Raw genomic sequence first — 20,436 nt, 5'->3', positions numbered from 1 at the left:
TCCACAGCAGTGACCAGAGAAGGAATGACCACTGGGAGGAGCACAGAGAAAATGAACGCCATGGTGCACCTGTAGCAGCACAACCAGATGCCTTCATCTGCCCCACCTGCAAGAAAACATGTCTCTCCTGTATTGGTTGTGGAGACCACAGCAGGAGCTGGAACTCTTCAAATGTTTGACTTTTCCCCTGAGGGTGCACACTCTTCCATTGTCTCCTGAGACAGATGGCTGCCAACAACAATTATCTAAGTCCTTAGGGGGTGTACTCTTCTTTTTTTAAAGCATCCAATGGATTAAAATTAATCACAAAAACAGAAAACTTCCTTAAAGTGTCTGCTGAAAAAGGAGGGTACATGTCAGGTGCTTGAAGTTCAACAGGGAGGAAGCCAGTCTAATCTCAGCCAGGCCAGAGTGCCACAGAACTAGGCCCACAACACTGCATGCATGGCTTCTGGTGGATAAAAAGGTAAAGGTAAAGAGACCTCTGACCATTAGGTCCAGTCGTGGCCAACTTTGAGGTTGCGGTGCTCATCTCGCTTTATTGGCCGAGAGAACCGGCGTACTAAGCCGCTTCTGGCCGGCATGACTAAGCCGCTTCTGGCAAACCAGAGCAGCGCACGGAAATGCCGTCTACCTTCCCGCCGGAGCAGTACCTATTTATCTACTTGAACTTTGTTGTGCTTTCAAACTGCTGGGTTGGCAGGAGCAGGGACTGAGCACTAGGAGCTCACCCCGTCGCGGGGATTCGAACAGCTGACCTTCTGATCAGCAAGTCCTAGGCTTTGTGGTTTAACCCACAGTGCCACCCGTGTCCTTTTTCTGGTGGATACACCTACACAAAACCAACCAAATGGCCCAGTAAAGGCACTGCCCTGATTTGGGATTGGGTGGAATTTTTCCTTATGGACTAGAAGCATACCACCCTTTTACTCTGAGTTCAGACCAGTTCTGGTTAGGCCAAGCTGTGTTGGATCTGTGCTGCTGTATTATAAACCTATGCTTCTGGAAAATCTGTAAGAAAACAGAGCTCTACAGCTGGAGATCAGCCATTGAGAATAGCTCTCTGCATGCCCTTGCAATTAATACTTGGTGCATGGATAGTATGAGCCCCAGGTGAAAGTCAGCATGGTGTTACAGCAGCAAACACGGACACTGAAGTAATCTGTCCTTTTACTCGTGGCTCTTCAGATATCATGCCCCAAGCATGGTAGAAACCCATGTCTATCCAGGCATTGGTGTAAATCAATCCCTTTTCCTTCCTGACTGGGAAAGGATGGCAGTGTGCAATTAACATTCCACTTCTCTTACTTCTGCCCTGCTAATAAGAGCTCAGCAGGATGTTGAGCTCATAGGAGCCAACTCCTAGGGGCTAAGGTCCATTCGATCTCCCCAACAAAATATTTGAGGGGGCTGCCCTCCCAAACTTGATGGGCATTGCCATTCAGATGGGGGGGTGCCACGTCATGTGATCAATTATGCAGGGTGGGGCATACCTGGGCTCCGCCAATATTTTATTCAAGTTGGCACCCCTGGATGAGCTACCCTAAGACTGCAGTCTTTAGGACCAAGACATTACATTTTACTGGCAGGCACAAATTCTGCTACCTTTGTACTGATTTCCATCTGCCATTCTGTGGCATCCCTTCTCCCACCCCAACCAGGTATTATGAGATTGCTTAATAACTCTTCTACCTGCTTTCTTAGACAATACTGGCCTATTTCGTACTTAAAAAAAGAAAACTTTGCTGAAAGATTTATGCTGTATCCTTGGATCAATGTCAACTTTACAGAGAGTTGCTGGGATATGTTTCTGACTCTTCCAAACATTAACCTCCTCTAGGAAGAAAAAAAAGAGGAATCTGGCTTTGCTACACAAGCATCACTTGTAACATTTTACGGAGCGTCCTGAACTCATTTTTATCATTTGCAGGTGCTGCTGGGAATTTTATGGGCAAAACCAAAATCTTTTGAAACCACATCCAATTCTGGAAAACGGTATTTTATAAAAATAATCCTCTGCTGGATAATCGCATGCGCTCACTTCAAGGGAGTTACTATGTAGATGGGCCCAAACCACCACCACCAACAAGAACAACAAAATGAGGATTCTTTTTTTTAAAGGAAGAAACTGGCATTCTAAAATGGAAATATTACATGGTATTTATTTATGCAAGAACTGCACAGGTGGCAATGAAGCATAATGAGGACACATTGAGCTTTTCGTGTCTTAACCAGGATACGTGTTTTATACATTCTTTTCCAACACTGGACAAAGTTGTCGCAATTACGCCGCGTAATGGCATATATACTAGCATTGCAGAGTTTTCCCTTGTCAACCGCCAATCAGCACAAAGCGTTTGTGTTCTGTTTACCTAAATCAGATGTGGGGAACCTTTGGCATAACTTACAAACTGTCCTGAGTAGCTTGCAAAGAGCTTGTTGTTTGTGGAGACTACATATGCAATGTTCTCAGAGATATAAGGGGGGGGGGGACGACCCCATCTGCCTTCCTTCTCCAGGTCCCAGTTTTAACAAGAAATGCTAACTGCCTTTAAAGCTGTGCATGCTGGAGACTGCCCACAGTTGACTCATGACTCCGTGAGTCGGTCGGAAAGCTTGCCAAGTCTAGCTCGCCTTGCCAAGCTCCTGGGGAATGCAGCCCACAACGGCGGCACTGCTATGAGCAAATGGACCCAGAGTTATTAAATGGCTTTTCTGATTTGGGAAAGGAGCACTTCTTTGCTCCACTTAACTGTTGCCTGCCTGTCAGAAATGCCAGGGCCGCTTATTTATAACACAATTACAAAATGAAAGGGCTTCTCTGAGTTCACGTTACAGGGCCTTATTCAAATGCAAGGGAACTCAAGAGCTAAGACTGGAAATCCAGGTTGACATGCTCTCATTACCTCACCTTATTATGGCTGACGTAGCATAGATCTGAGATTAGCTGCAACATCTATAAGAAATGGAGCGTGTGAAATGACGAGGGAGGGCACAGTTCCATATGGAGAAAGAGGCACTCCATTTTGCAGATTTGCTAGTTTTTGTGTGTGTGTTTGCTGTTTTTGCATACAGTACAACCCTAAACATGTTCGCTCAGAACAAACTTTCAGTGGCCTGGTCACACATAATGTAAAACTATGGTTAAGGTTAACCATAGTTAAAGTTGAGGCATCAGGCAGACAACCTATTAAACACTGATTTATTACATCACAGAGATAGTGCTTTGATTTTATTTATTTATTACCACTCTTCACTTTGTGGCTCTGTAGCTTTTGGGTGGGGGTGGCTCCATAACCACAGTTAAGAATGAGATTTGGGTTCCCAAATAATAACATGCTACAGTTAACATTAATGAAGGTTTATAAGCTGACCACAAAATATTGCTTAATAAGGAACCTTTCACCACAACCTAATAAAACATAGTTAAGCTGCTGCTCTGGATTCACACATAACACTAGGACATGGTTTAACAAACTATTAAATGTGATTCAGATTGCAGCCTTAGTCTTTAATCCTTAGGCAAAATTCATACCTAGTGTTTGGCACCTTGATCTGCACCTCTGGGTGGCTATGACTACAAATTCTGATGGTGGATTTGTAAGAGAGGTAACAGTGTACAAACCTGAACCAAAGCCATGCCTGCTGGACCTGGAAGTCTGCAAACATTTTTAGAAGGGTGGTGCTGTAGGCAAAACAAACACCAACAACTTTGAAGTGAGCATGCACGTAGAATTTTGTGTCAGGGACTATTAAAAACCCCTCAACCAACCTGTACCATGAACTCCTACATTCCAAAATTCCACCATCTTGGTCACTCATCTCATCCTGCCTGTTTTGAAGAATAGCTACAATGCTATCTCAGAACAGCAAGTCTAACTAGGTGACCTCTGGTTTATATGTGAATTTATAAGATGGGGCTCTTGTCCTTTAAGGCATAAGTCCAAATGGCCATTTGACAAAGAATGTTTATGAATCAATATCCTTTTTTATTTTATTTTTTATAATGCCACAAGCCAAATGCAAGCAGGTGACCTAGAGGTGAAAGGTCATGGCCTGTTGCCGATTTCCTGAGCCGCAGAGCTCACACACCTGCCTTAGAATGCATTTTAATAAAAATCAGGAAAATATGTATTCATAAAATGGCTTCACTTGAACAAGTTCCTAAGTTATTTTAATTGCAATTTACGGTTTTACACATAATTATTATGGAGCATTTAATGCTTGAAATAGTAGGAACTAATTTGTTTAAGCGCTTGAAGGTGCTGGGATGGCAAATTGTCTCTTCTAAATGTGAACATTTATGATGTCTTGATAATAGGCAGCTTACCGAGGACTAGAAAGCTTTCCCCCAATCCTGCTAAAGGGCATGGAAAGCTGATGTAATCAGGGTATCAACAATCGCCACAGGCACCAATTACAGGCAGGCTGGATACTGTACAGAGAATGTGTTAAATTCTCAATATAGGCTCTCCTTCTGCACACATTTTGCATGCCTTTGCCAAATAAGCATTTAAAAAACAGTTCTTTTTTTAAAAAACAGGCTAATAAAGCATGTTTGTTTATCTCATATGCAGTTCACTAATAATCTATCCTGATTAAAATTCTCTTTGTGACAGAATTTCTCAATACCAGCATCATACCCTGCTCAAGAGCACATGGCCTAAAAAAGAATTCTTTGTTATAGGAGTGTAGCATCCTCTTTCTTTAAAAAAATATAGTTTTATTTATCATCATCATCATCATCTTGTTATAGATAATGAATATGACAGACGTGCCCGAGATTCACTTGGCTTGCCAATTATTTTCTTGGCTTAGTAACAGCTATCACAAGAGTACAAGAAAGGGATTTCCAGAGGGGGAAAGGATTTTTCTATTGACCCAGCCTATGTGACCATAGTGATCCTGTGGGAAGGATGCTGGCAGATGTGCACTGAGGATGCCCCCTTAATGATACCAACTGTCAGCAATGGATGGATCTGTCAGTTCTGGTTTCTTTCAGTTCCTCACTCATCCAATCTCAAAATCAGTTTTCCACATTTTTGCATCCATTCACAAATTATTTATTTTTAATTTTAAAAAGTCCTCGATGAAATTCATATAGTGCAGATTTCTCCTTAATATACACATTTTCGTATTCATATTTGCCTATTATACACATTTCAGCAAAACAGTGTTCCCTAATATAGTGCATTTTTTAATGTTATTTTCATAAAGACATGCATTTCTTATGCACTTTACCCCAATGTTACATTTGTGTACACATTACTTGGGCGGAGTACTGCATTGCAAAATTCGCAGAAGTGCAAGTTTCAAACGATGGCTTCAGTCAAGCTAGGCACTAAGTAAGAGTGAATTTTCTTAGGCTTCTAATCAAGGACCATACTTCCAAATGGCAGTTCATTGCAAACTTGGTGATGCCCATGCTAACACCACCCCCTTCCCATTACTGACTCTAAAAAATACCCACAGAGCACCACTTAGGTTATAAAACCTATCTGCACCAAGCTAGGCAAAGGCATAGTCTCATTGAATAAATTTTGTTTCGTAATTTACCTGCCCCAAGCTTCCAGATGGGATGGATGGATGGATGAATGAATGATGTTGCACAGTTCCCTTCTTTTTCTGAATAGCATCTGCAGTATTTTACACAAAAGTATGCCTGCTCAAAATGGCTATGTGCCTAGTTCCAGTTTAAGAAAACTGGACCATGTGCAGCCTTTGCTTGCTAATGCCATATAAAACCCATTCAAGAACTCTCCCTGTATCCAAAACCTGTATCTGGATGCTGAGATCAGAATGATCAGTGAATCAATTCCCCTTATGCCGAAGAACAGACAAAAATGTGTATCACTTTAGCCCAAGACCACAGAATTTAAACTGATCTAATCCCACCAACCTTCAGTGCGGTGGAATTGTCTTACAGCTATGTACAGGAGCTTAACTGCATTGTTAACTAGACTACAAGACTCATGCATTGCACCTGGGTCTCCTATTGAAATATGCTGGTGGTTTTTCTTTCTTGGCTGACTTGGGAATGACTGACCTTTTGAAAGGGATAATTTTGCATCATGGTCTGAAGGAGGAGGATGGCAGCTCATCCTAATTTTCTGGGGAGCAGGCTGTGAGACTAGTTGTTGGGAGGTTCTGTACCATGTTTGAGGGCTGTACGCAGCTCTATGTTCTGCATGCAAATGGTCTAGGTAAGGTTGGGGAAGTCTCCTATCTGAAACTCAGATGAGCTGTTGTCGTGTAGACAGTGCTGAGTTAGATGGAACAATGGTCTCACTCAGCAGCTTCCTGTGTACATTTTGTTACCTTTTAAAACTACTGAAGGTTTCAGGGCTTCATAATATTTAACAAAAGTTTTCATGCCACTTGGGATTTTACAACAGAGGTGGGGACATGAATGGCAGTGTCCGAAGATCCCCTTTCAAAGTGATGATCAAAAGGCCACTTTGAAAAGGGCTCCTGAAGACCCTTGAGGGCAAAAGGATGGCGGTGATTGACAGAAGGGTGGCTCCACCCACCTGTCAAATTGTGGCCCTCAAAGGGAAGAAATAACTATCCGACCAGCTGAGCTAAAAAGGTTCCCTGCCCATTTCAGAGCATTTCTGACAAGCTTTGATACTGTATTTAGCTTAATTATAATATTAAAAAACAGCCCATCTTCTATCTCCAAGATAGTCTCTTGTAAGCAAAGTTCACAATTTTCCTATTTACCTCTGCATTATCTTTTTTAATTGACTGTGTCTTTCCATTATCTCCTAACAGGACCTCCTGGCTAGAACTTTCCTATCTGCTGCTAGATGATCCTTTCAACTGCAGAAGCCAGCAGCGGAGCCTGGGACCTTCTGCAATCAAAGCATGTGCTCTGTCACTGAGCTGCAATCCATCAGCCACAGACTTGCACCCCCCCCCCTTTCTGAGTTCCATGTTTACACTGACTGCAATTGAGAGAACTTCTAAACCAGCCCAACTGCTCTACAAATTTTCTGTCCGTCTACACCCTTAAATGGTCTAGTAGTTCCTTCCCAAAGAACTTCTTTGTTCTGTTCTCTCACTCTAATAATTGAGGCCATTGCTGTACTCCCCAGGAATATAACATGACTAGCTTGGTGTATGTTAATGAGACTCTGCAGCATCTTCTCACTTGAAGCCTGCAATCAATCCAGACTGTGATTTTTTTACGATACGGTGTTCACCAGTGTGTAATTGACCAGCAACTTGCACGAAGGGAAGGATACGCTTTAATGTGGTTTGAAACAATCTCCTAGCCTTTTTAAAAACCAGGCAGCATTTGTACTGACATTTTGAAGCCATGAATTATATATACGTCTTACAGGCAAGTTCTCTGCTGATGAAGGAAAGGATTATAGCGAAGACATACAGACAAGGGCTTGGCTTTTTTTTGTGGGGAGGAGGGAATCTGGAATTTTATACACTGTGTTGTATGTGTCTTATTATCAAAGGCTTTGTATTTGGTTTCTGAAAATATTTTAGCATCATGGTTAGTTTCAGGCAACTTCACAAATGAGAATTAGCTACTTTTCTAATTTGGAAGTAGTAACTCTGAAGCACAGGAGCTATGGGGAAAGAAGACCCCTAAGATTAAAAGTGGAGTGTCACAGTAACATGTCATGCTGGGGGGTAAATGACATGCCCTTGCATTATAAGTATTAGTCAGCTACTAGTTGGGAATCTCCTAATTTTCTGGTTGCCACTCATACTCTCTAATCTCTGCCCATATAGGAGCATAGAAAGCTGCCTAATATAAATCCATCTCATTGCTCCAATACAGCACCCTACTTTCTATAATGACTGGAAGGAGCTCTTCAGATTCTCACATAGAGATGCCTCCTACCCTGCCTGGAAATGCCAGGGGTTGAACCCGGGACTTTCTGCATGCAAATCAGATGCTTTACCATGGAGCAACAGCATTTCTCCTATACGGGGATGAGGGTCGATGCAATTGAAGCTAAGTTTGTAACAAAACACACACAGAGAATGGCCGGGTTTGCACGTAATGCTAAACCATAGTTCATTAAAATATGCTTCATTAAACCATAGCTTACTGTTATGTGAGAACCCAGGCCATCAGCTTAATTATGGCTTATAAACTGTGGATAAAGGTCATTCGTTAAGCAAAGTCTGTATTTGGTTTATGAACCTCGGTTAACATTAATCATAATTTAACACTATGTGCGGATCCAGACTTGCTCCTTAAATATGCTTAAGGAGCTGCTGACAGAGGTGCAAAGAAAGAATGGCAAAAAAATCCAAGCTACAATCCAGGCTTCGCTGTTGTTGCTGGTACTTTTAATTATTTCGTGATGTAATAAACCCAGGTTTAAGTGATCGCTGGCCAGATGCCTCAGCTGTAATTATCGTTAATGTTAACTAAGCTAAACCAGGCCATTAGCTGCTATCTCTACAAGCAACAAGATTCTGTGTTTTCCATAATGAAGGGGAGACACGTCCCCAAAGATCTCACTGGCGGTAGAGATGGCTCTCTGCAATGCTATATTGGGAGATGTGGCACTGGGACATGCGTCTTAGCATCTGCTTGGCTCCAAAACGAACGTAATTACTTAGGAGATTTTAGCCTGGCAAAGGGGAATGTTAGGGAGTTGGTATATAAACATTTGTCAAAACAGAACAGGATGAAATAGGTTTCCAAATATCCTGCTCCAAGCAGAATCCAAACGATGTAATAAATGAAAAGGCACCGTAAAAGAAGGACAAAGCACCTGCCAACTTTGTACATTTTGGGTTTACGGAAATGGAAAGCCTTCCTTAAAGTATATCAGAAGCATGGAGTATGAAGACAGTATTATATTTATCTTATGCATTAGGATGTATAAAAATGTCTGAGAAGAACAAAATCCAATATTGGCCCTTCTGCTTAATTGTGCAATAGGATATTATGACAGAGGATAGCTCACCCTGGGAGGAATACTCCAATTGTTCCAACTGGAGCTAATGCAAATAGAAACTGGAGGAGGGAGGCCATCAAGACCGTGGCAGAGCAGTGGCAATTTTACTTTTCCAGAAAAGGTGCACGTTAAATATAATAATGCATTTAACGTCATGTCTCCTTTGGCCCTCAATATGTATTTCCCTTTTGTGCTCCTCTTTACCTTCTCCACCTGAAAAGCATTTCAACCCATTTCTGGGAAAATGCACTGCCCTTCTTCTTCTTCTTCTTCTTCTTCTTCTTCTTCTTCTTCTTCTATACACACTATTGGCAAAAGCTCAAAGGGTCTTACAGCTTAAGCAATTCATTTGCCAAAATACACAGCACACTATAAGCACATGAAATCATTTCACCAGCAATGCGGGTTGTTTTTAAAAAAAAGACTTTAAAAAATTATCTTTTGAGCTTTTTTGGAAATTGATTAGCTTTCCCCTCCCCTATGAAACATAAAAAGAAATGCTGCACAGCTTGAAAATTCTGTTTGCAGCATTTTCTGAGGAGCTAGGAATCGGAAGACAAGGACTGCTCTGCTGCCCAGGAGGACTCCCCTGTGTGAGTGCCTGAGGGCCCTGCTCCTTCTTGCCACTTACCACCTGGCCCAGGGAGGGCCTGACGGGCCTCACAAGGACTGCTCCTGCCACTTACTATCTGGCCCAGGGTGGGGACTCACAAGGATGGTTGTTGCCACTGATGCTGCTACTGCCCAGGAGGACCCGGAGGGGTGCAGAGTTCTTTTTAACATTTTTTAAAAAAAAATATTTTCCTTTCCCTTTAGATTTTTTATATATGGGGGTGGGATGGATGTTTGGGTGGGCTTGGGAATTTGTTAGATTTTGATGAATTTGTAATTTTTGCAGTTTTTATTTGTATTGTTTTATTGTTTTCTGGGTTGTTTTTGTTTTTTGTTTTTATTGTTTTAAGGTTTTATTGTTTTAGGCTGCGAAAGAAGAACATTAATTGCCATCAATGGAGGCTACTATGAGGCCTGGGATTGCTACCGTGGAGGGGCGAGGGAGGTATGGCGGTGGGGGCAGATGTTATAGGCGAAGGGGATCGAGATATGGATACGCTCGTACCCCTTCCAATCTGCGCCCCATCCCGAGGGACGAGGGTAGGGTGAGCAAGGATTACTCACCTCCGTCACTGGTGCTGTGCAATGCCAGGCAATAAAATCACCACCCTGCGAGATTTCTTTATCTCGCAGGGGGTCGACCTGGCTTGTGTGACGGAGACCTGGGTGCGCGAAGGGGCAACAGTTACCTTACGAGAGATGGTGCCCCCGGGTTTCTCCGTCCTCCACCAGTCGCGGACTGTGGGCCGGGGGGGAGGGGTGGCATTATTAATCCGGGAAGATTGTCCTTTCAGGGCTCTACCATCGCCATCGATCCCCGGCATTGAATGTGTTGGCCTAGTGTGGGGCTCCGAGGAGAGCTTGGCTGTCTGGCTGGTGTACCGGCCACCTAGCGCACCAGCAGCCACCCTGTCAGGCCTATTGGAGGCAGTGGCTGGCTGGGCCTTGGAGTTCCCTAACCTATTGGTATTGGGGGACTTTAACATCCATGCTGATGCCACTCCCTCCTCCTGGATAGGAAAAGAAAATGGTGTGGCATTATTTCACTGCTGTGGATATGTAGAAACACGGACCACAGTTACATCATATTGTGCCTTTCCTACATGTTGGGGGAGAAGAGGAGGTGCTCTCAGGATCCTTCTTTCAATGGCGGTCCTGTGGCTAATGTGTAGTTCTCCCCTTCCTCACCAGTAGGGCATACGCTAGGGACACTCAAAGGTTTTGTTATGCTTGCATTTTTAAGTGAATTGGATGAATACATGGAACACATTCATTCTTCATTTTTCACACTCCTCTGAATTCTGAGATACACTTTTCAGCTAAATAATAATTTTAGGTTAAGGTACACTCCAAAATCCTTATTAAAAACATGTGGGTTAGATAAAATTCAGAAAGGAGAATAGATTTATGAAGGAATGCATGTAAGACAGGCATTGGTCAACAACAGAGAGCCCCATTAATCCCTAGTATGAATAGGATTGTAACCTAAATGCTCGAAACTGCGAAAACAACAAATACAGTGGTACCTCAGGTTAAGTACTTAATTCGTTCCGGAGGTTCGTACTTAACCTGAAACTGTTCTTAACCTGAAGCACCACTGTAGCTAATGGGGCCTCCTGCTGTCGCCGCGCAGCTGGAGCATGATTTCTGTTCTCATCCTGAAGCAAAGTTCTTAACGTGAAGCACTGTTTCTGGGTCAGCGGAGTCTGTACCCTGAAGCGTATGTAACCTGAAGCGTATGTAACCCGAGGTACCACTGTAAAATAAAAAGGAAGGAAGGAAGAGCCAGTGGTTTGAAGAACACACAGCGGCCTCCCCAACAACCCCACTGGTGGTTCATCCCTGAATGACATCAGGGGTCTGTAGATTTGTGGTAGAACACATGCTTTTCATGCAAATGTTTCCATTATCCAATCTGGTACCTTCAAAGTGGGGCTGGGAATAATCCCTGACTGAGATCTTTCAAAAATGCTGCCAATTAGTGCAGTTAATACTGGGTTAGATGGGGCAATGGGCTTCCTAAGTATAAACCAGGGCTTTGTAATACTTAACTAATTGCATTATGAAAACACTGTGATTTCATATAGCTGTAGATTTTAGAGTATTCTGTGAACTGCCCTGAGACATCTGGGTGTAGGGCGTTAAAAATTTTCTAGATGCTTTTATACTACAATTTTTAAAAACTTCTTTCCTCAGGGTAAAACACCCCTGTAAGTCTTGTGAGAGAGACAAATCTCACAGTAAATGACCAGTAGATTGCCTTAGGACTTAAGGTCAGGAATATGCCCTCTGGTTCCATGACTTTCCACTCAGTTTTGTAGAAGCACATTAGTAGAAATAATTGTTCAGAATGAAAATTAGGGGTGACAGCTGGGTGGAAGGTGGGGGCAGATAAAAGCTGGGGACAGGGGAAGGAGAAAAGAATGGTAACTTTGCTGAAAATCTCACTAATATATCTGACAATAAAATAAACAGCCTGGTGTGTGGGTACTTTTCAGACTCGAGAATCGTCCCAAGAAATAGGTAAGGACCTCCTGCTGTTGTGGAGGCAACTTGCTTTTGACCTAAGATAGATCTACTCTAAAGAAAAGTCATAGCAAGGCCTTCACCCTTGGCGTGGGTCTGCCTTTCCTCCTGTTTGTGCAATCTACATGATAGATGATGAATTGAAAGAGATGGTTCACTTGTCAGTCATGTCTCTTTTCCATCTCCCTTAAAGACTGTTTTATTAACTACTAAATGTGCACGTATTCGCTTATGGCCCATTCTTCATATAATTACTACAACAACAACAACAACAACAATAACAACGAGATATTTCCAAGGCGGTTGTAAAAGTTCTCAGGAGAAGAAATAGGGATATTGTTTAGGAAAGCCATGGGTGTCATCACTTAAACCTAAATGGGCTGGGACCAGGCCAACAAAAGATCCATTTCCTCTCTATCCTCCTGCCCTAAATCTCCACCTGAAGCTGTTATTTGCCCTGCTAGAGAAGGTTCCATGAATGTCAATCTTGGTACGGCACGTTCTGCGTGTGTGGTATCAGGGCCACGGGGGAAAGGCTTAATCCACTCCCTTACTGCCATGGTCCTACTACTACTCAGAAGCAAAAATCTCAAGATCGACGTCAAGCATTAACATTATGACCAATATAGTCTTAGCTCTGCACAAAGTCTACTAGCCACGATAGCTGTGTTCTGCCGCCTCATTTAGAGGCAGTAACGCTTCTGAGTACCGGTTTCTAGGAACCACAGGAGGGGAAAGTGATCTTGTGCTGGTTTACCACAGGCATCCAGTTGGCCAAGGTGAGACCAGCATGCAGGACTACATGGGCCACTGGCCTGATCTAGCATGCTTTTCGTGTGTTCATTAAGGTGAGATGTAGTGTACAGACCATAGTAACCATTTCTAAATTAGGATGTGCCCTTATAAATTAAAGGTAAAGGTACCCCTGCCCGTACGGGCCAGTCTTGCCAGACTCTGGGGTTGTGCGCTCATCTCACTCTATAGGCTGGGAGCCAGCGCTGTCCGCAGACACTTCCGGGTCACGTGGCCAGCGTGACAAGCTGCATCTGCCGAGCCAGCGCAGCACACGGAACGCCGTTTACCTTCCCGCTGGTAAGCGGTCCCTATTTATCTACTTGCACCCGGGGGTGCTTTCGAACTGCTAGGTTGGCAGGAGCTGGGACCGAACGACGGGAGCGCACCCAGCCGTGGGGATTCGAACCGCCGACCATGCGATCAGCAAGTCCTAGGCGCTGAGGTTTTACCCACAGCGCCACCCGCGTCCCTGCCCTTATAAATTAGGCACATGCAAATTTCATGCAAATCTTCACCTCGTATTATTATTATTATTTCTTTCCTTTTTTTAATGCATAAAGGCAAAGCCAACAAAAGATCACAAAAGGTACCGCTGATGCAAATTTAAGCAGCATCCCCACGAGGGCCATTTCCTATGAAGCAGGCCTAACACTACTGTGTTGGAATGGATATAGTTCAGAACTATGGTGAATGGAATGCATGTCCCCGAGGTGAAGTGTCCACCGGGGTTAAAAAAGCCCTGGTAAATTAGGTGGGAAAAATGCTTAACTTCTGGATCAATAAATAAGAAGGAAAGCAGATTAATTCTGCTGCTTGGAAAGTCCATCAATAGAGGAACTTCAAAATGTAGGAGGAAAGCTTTGTTTTTAAAAATAACATTCATCTTGTGATACAAGAAAGCCTAAGAATTCCTCTTTGCCTTAATCGTTTTTTCAGTCATTCAGTATACATAAAACAGGACAAACTGCCTCTCTTAATATTTTGGGAACGGATTCAACTGTTTCCAATGGAACTGCATCCAATATATTTTTTAAAACAAAATAAATAAATCTGGGTCAGAGCAATTCAACAAAAGATGGTCTACAATGAAAAACATAAAAAGAATGACTGAACATTCCAATACTGGACAAATAAAGCCCAGTTTCTCCACAATCTATTTGCTGTTCTCATTCTTTGATTCTAATATAATTTGATAACTTCATGATCTCAGCGACTTTCTGCATCTGCTCCAAACAATCAAGCAAACAGTAGGAGGTTTCTTTCTTTTAAATTAGTGGCAACACAAATCTTGGCAACATATAGTAAGTTCTTAATAAATTCCATATCACAGCTTTCTAGTTTAGCTTTTAAGTGACTTAGGGAGGAACTGCACCCAGTACTTTCATGTGGTTTCTTTCACGACGCGTAATTTCCATCCAAAATAATCTAGCGAAATCCACACTCCAGATCTCCAAGTTTCTACCTACAGCGATTCTAACTTTAGAATCTAGAGAAACTATCAAATCTACTTTTCCTGCCACTGTAGCAAATACCCCGATAATTTTTAAAAGATGCCAAGTGCTTTTTTGCATTAGTCATCTTGTCAGTCAAATGTTGTTTCTTCTTCCGCCCCTAACATAAATTAACACACAGGTCACAACCTTTGGCTTTGTAGTTGACATATGTAGATTATAGCTAATCCCCGCGCTGCAGCAGGTGGAAAGGTTGACGGTTGGTCCAATGTAGGGGTCCAGTTCCATAGATTTTAGAGGCTCAGTTTGCAAGTTCCATCCATTTATTCCTCTCATGGAGTCATACTCATTCAGTTTATCTGATAAATAGTGACATCTAAAGGTGTGCAGGTAATTCAACGTCATAACAGTGAGTAAATAATCATTTTATAGAAGGGGGGAAAGGAGCATAAGGCACAGAGACCTCAATCTGAAAGAGAGAGAAAATAGGCAATGTGATGTCTTTTTCCTCAACAGTTACTATAAGGAAAAAGATGCATATTCCTGGTTTTGTATTACCAGGCAGAAATGGAACTTGGCTCAGTGCCCCTCCAAGACTGGGTTTTTTTAGACTGTACTGTATTCTGTAACATGTCACTGATGTAATAACAGTGCATTAGTGATGGATTTATACTAGATCGTTGCCTTATTAAAGATCATGTGATCCTTCCCCAATGTTACTGCATCGCTGCCGTCTGGAGCGGCACTCTTGCAGTATAGCGCAACAAAACCGGGACAAAAAAGAAAAGAAAGCAGAATGTTTATGGTAAATAAAGTTACAGGATTTCAGCAGGGTGCATGCACTGATAGGAAGTGAAGCATGATGCGTCCCCCAAAACTTCCGTGGGAGCAAACAGTATTTAAAGTGGGATTGTGTATAACTGCTCTCATGAGCACATCATAAAAGACGTTAATAAGAACAATAAAAAGGGCACCTGGAAGGACCATTATTGCAGACCCAGCAATAAAGTGGCAATGCAAAAATTGGGATTGGGCACAAATATCACCAGAGTTTCTTTTACTGACTACAGTAAGAAATCACTTCTCACCAAACTCGCCATCCCTTAAAGTTATTCCAGACAAAGCTGTGTAGTCAGCTAACTGTGTCCCCTTGCAATTATCCAGCTCATCTGCCACACTAGGAAAAGTAATGCCCAACTGGCCTTGAATTCCTAATGTTGTGCTAGCCCTCTTTCTGGGGGGGGGGGCAAGGCTGAGACATTCAGCTGTGAAACCAATTGCGTCCTGCTGTTGTTGTCTCCAAAACTTCATAAGGGTATTCTAAGAAAGAGTTCCTGACTTTGCCCCTCTGCATTTGCCCACATTCCATATTTGTTTTGGATGGCTGTCAAATACTGGCCTGGTTCGCACACAACACTAAGGCAAACAATGGCTTAGTGTGAATGAACAAGCCTGGTAACAGCAAGAAAAATGCTGGTACGTTACTTCTCTCCAGCTCATTTCACTACTGGTTTGGCTTAGCATTACATCTTGTGGTTTATTTCACTCCAAACAAGCCATGAGCCATAACCAAGTTGTGTGTAGGTAAGGTTGTAAGCAGGTAAGTTAGACTGCACTTCTATAGACTGAGGGAAGCTGCCTTATGGTTAGGGATGGATGAATATGTCCATCGAGGTTTCTCTCCCCCCAGCCAATGTTAAATTCGGTCCTTCAACCAGCCACATCAGTTTGTGAGTCCTCATGAAAATTCATCATCATTCTAGAGCAAATTTCTCCTACACGATCTTTGGATGCAATTTTGAGTAACGTACACATATTTGCAATGCGATCTCCCATAATATATAATGTCATTTTAAATGTTACACAATATTGTGCATTTTTGTATGTTATTTTCACTAATCTATGCGTTCACATACACACTTTACACTAATATATACATTTCTGTGCATGTTAGTTGTACTGCAAAATTCAGAAAAGTGAGCATTTCAAAAGAGGGCCGTGTTTCTGTTTGCTTCTTGTTTCGCAAAGCGTGGATTAGGTAGGTTTCCTTTTAAATGGTGAACTGGATTTAAATGGTGAAGTGGATTTCTCTCTCAGTCCTAGAGGAGATATTTGTTCTAATATCTGTCCTGAGAGGCATCACCTGCTAACCAGAGATGCCATGGATTTAATTTGCACCCTCTGCATGCAAAGCTTGTGCTCTACCACTGACTACAGTGCTTCCGCTCCCATTTTCTCTCCTCCCTCCAGACTTTCCAATAACTTGTTGCAGTTTCATTATCAAGGCTACTTTTACTTTAATGCAAACAGCACTATAGGCAATGTAGAGCGAGAGAGTGGAGGGGAGTAAAGAATACTTACAGATAGCTACATCATTTTACAAAGATGAACCGTGTGGGTTTTTTTCTGTGCAAAACTGGGCTGTGTGAAATAATTAATATTTGCTGGGAATTTTAAACCAGGAGTGTGTCAATGGGAAAAGAGTTTGCTGCGAGCCATTTTTAAGCAACTGAAAAGGTTCTTGTCAGCGCTGACTGCCAGCGGCAGAAATATTCCTGATTGAGATTGTCTCCCAGTGTTTTGCAATCAGCTCTCTGGAGCCGCAGTTATTACAGGCAAACCAGCCTCTTGAAGGTTACATTGCCAAAATGGAGTTGAGAGCTCTTCTCTTTCCCTTCCATTTCTCGCAATCCCATTCTCCATGCAGCAAGCGCTTTATCAGCAAAGTATGCCTGGAAATTTTTTCTGAGTCGATTAATAATTAACTTGGAGGCTTCCATCTTTCCCAGGCAATTGTATACAAGGGATTGCACTTGTTATATTTCCGGCGGCATTCTTTAAGTTTGCAGCACTCGCAGTTAAAAGAATGTGCCGATTTCTGAAGGCAAATGTAACCTTCTTAGAGGGGAAATCATTGTAATACTAGAAAGGAAATAATTCATCTTGCTTGAGAGTCTAGTGACCACAAATGCCCCATATCCTTTGGCAACATCAGTAACCCCAAGGAACAAGAGATTTATCTCGCCTTAGAGGAGCACATGATGACCAAGCGTGCTTCAACAGATGTGATCTGGGGCAAGTGATATGAGTCCTCTGCACCATTATCTTCTCATCTGCATAATGGCAGAAAATGTACTGTAGTACTAATACTAATTAAAACAAACAAACAACCTCCACCTTTAGATCACCAGAAGCCTGACTGTACTTGTAAATGCACATGCCAGACGTTTGGGGTTTTTTTTTTGGGGGGGGGGTTGAGCATGGAAATGAGTAATAGACCAGATGTGTCGTTTAAGATCATTTAGATCCCTTTCATTTCCAAGTCACTGCATGGGGCTTCAAACAAGCTCATGGACAGCAGCCTTTGAAAATGCAGAAGCCCTCCCCCCCCCCGTTTGGGGGGGCTCTCTGCCAAGTAAGTTAGGGTTTTCTTCTGGTTTCTCTCTCTCTACACACACACACATATTGAGAGCATGTCACCCATGTGATCCAGGGAAGAAAAAAACAGGAATAAAGAAAGCTGCCTCACAGCAAGTCAAGCCTCACCTAGCTCAGTACTGTCTCCACTAATTGGCAAAGGCTCCCAATGGTTTATCATTTATTAGATTTATATATCACCCTTTATGAAAAGATCCCAGGACAGTGTACAACATTATGAACTTATTTTATGGGACAGGATAATAAAAACATAACACAAAGCATAATAATAGACAGTGTAACAATTGTAGTAACAGCCCACCGCACACACATTTAAGAGGCCATAGATTATTTAATAGCCGAAAGCCTGGGTAAAGAGGAATGTTTTTGCCTGGCATCTAAAGACATGTAATGATGGTGCCAGGTGAGTCTCTCTGGGGAGAGCATTCCACAGACAGGGAGCCACCACATCAAAGGCCTGTTCTCGTGTTGCCACCCTCCAAACCTCTTCAGGAGGGAGGACATAGAGAAGGGCCTCGGATGACAAGGGCAGGGTCCAGGTCGGTTTGTCTGGGGAGAGGCGATCCTTACATTTCTGAGGTCCTGAGTTGTGTAAGGCTTTATAGGTCAATACCAGCACTTTGAATTTCAGACATGGTCTCTCCCTGGTCTAACTGGAGATGCTGGAAATTAACCTGGGAGCTTCTGTGTGCTAAACAGAAGCTCTGCCGCTGAGTTAAAGTCCCTCCCTTAATTTCATCCATGGAAAACAGCAAGAAAAAGAAATGTCTGGTATCCTCTTCTCTCCCAACAGTTACTCAGCATGAACGGTGAAGAAATATATCAACTGTTGTCACTAACCTATACCTGTGCAAATTGCTGCAGACTGATTCATCTCAAATCATTTCTCTCTTACAACAGCATTTTAAAGCAGCTGAGAATTACAGAAAGCATCTGACGCTATCTCAGCAGAGACAATAGGCTGGATTCCTGCATGGGGCTTTCACGGGCGTGAAGCGTCTCTTCATCTTACGTTTCTTCAAGGTGCCAAGGCGCGAAAGGGACTCACTCATTCCTTTCCAACTAAAAATATACACACATGATACATTCCAAGTCACTGACTGCACTGACAATCTGTCATCCTGAAGGCATCCCCCAGCTGTCAGGGAAAGGAGATGGCGAATGTTTCTGAGCACACATAGCAAGAGGGAATATTCCCCAGACCTAAATATATCAGGGTGGGTGTTGTTTGGTTTCTTGGCTTGCTGCTGTTGTTGCACGTTTTGCTGCAGAGGTTAAAGCTTCATTCCAAGCAAATATCAGATGATGATAATCGTGGAGGGTAAGGTTATCGATGGAAACCAGCCATGTTGGCTGTGTTCTACCTCCACCATCAGAGACAGTATGCCTCTGAATACCAGTTGCTTGGGGTTCTCAAGTAGGCAGAGCATTCCTGCCATCAGGTCCTACATGTGGGCTTTCCCAAGTGGTTTCCAACTTCCTGACCACTGTGAGAGCAGGATGTCGGACATTTAGATAGGCCTTCTTAAGATAGGCATCTTAAAAAGCAGAGACATCACCTTGCCGACAAAGGTCTGTATAGTTAAAGCTATGGCTTTCCCAGTAGTGATGAATGGAAGTGAGAGCTGGACCATCAAGAAGGCTGATCGCTGAAGAATTGATGCTTTTGAATTATGGTGCTGGAGGAGACTCTTGAGAGTCCCATGGACTGCAAGAAGATCAAACCTATCCATTCTTAAAGAAATCAGCCCTGAGTGCTCACTGGAAGGACAGATTGTGAAGCTGAGGCTCCAATACTTTGGCCACCTCATGAGAAGAGAAGACTCCCTGGAAAAGACCCTGTTGTTGGGAAAGATGGAGGGCACAAGGAGAAGGGGATGACAGAGGACGAGATGGTTGGACAGTGTTCTCCAAGCTACCAGCATGAGTTTGACTAAACTGCAGGAGGCAGTGGAAGACAGGAGTGCCTGGCGTGCTCTGGTCCATGGGGTCATGAAGAGTCGAACACGACTAAACAACAACAATTGGCCTGATCAATCAGGGCTCCTCTATGTTTGTATCAAATGGGATATTTGTCCTGGGTATTTGCTTAGCCTTCTAATGAGAAGTGCCCAATAGCACACATTGCATGGTGGCATCCATCTGTCTCAAGAGACAATGGTGTGTGCCTCCGGGGATGAAGTCAAGCAGCACTGAAGTGACCTTTCCAGGACGCAAGCCTGGGCAGTGTGAATGTAGGTCCTGGGCTGCCCAGACAAGGCTTCCCTCTCAGCCTCGCTGATGTGGTCCAAGGGAAAGCAGAGCAATACATCTGGCACCAGCTTGGCTTCAGGATTTGCCAGAAAGAGGTGTACAAGGTGCAATCCAACTGTCTTAGGGATTCCACTTTGGATTTGTGTAGGGTTTACTCCTTAGCCTTTTCTTCTCTCAAAAATACCCTGCAAGGGAGCGGAGGTTTAGGATGAGAGTTTTTCTTCTCCTAGATAGGCTGCTTTTCCAGGTTGGCGAGCCCCATCTGCCCCTCACGTCCCTCTATAGCGTGTGTAGAAACCGTCTTCTTGACTGTTGGGCCCACTATCGGTCTCTCTCGACTGCTTAATCTGCCTGTCTTCACATGCAGGGCAAGTCCCTAACTCATGGAGGGTTGGAGGCCCATCAGTTTGCATTTAAAGCCCAAT

General features: G+C 43.2%; 1 protein-coding gene across 9 annotated transcripts in view; it reads right to left on the bottom strand.

Moving 5' to 3' along the window:
• Nucleotides 1-20,436, bottom strand: part of ATP8A2 (ATPase phospholipid transporting 8A2) — a 341,618-nt gene that overhangs the window by 133,696 nt on the left and 187,486 nt on the right. The gene's annotated exons all lie outside the window — the stretch shown is intronic.

The sequence above is a fragment of the Podarcis bocagei genome (genome assembly GCF_964188305.1).
Source record: "Podarcis bocagei genome assembly, chromosome: 6".
NCBI lineage: Eukaryota > Metazoa > Chordata > Lepidosauria > Squamata > Lacertidae > Podarcis > Podarcis bocagei.
The sequence above is the reverse complement of the archived record's forward strand: the minus strand, read 5'-3'. Positions and strand labels throughout refer to the sequence as shown.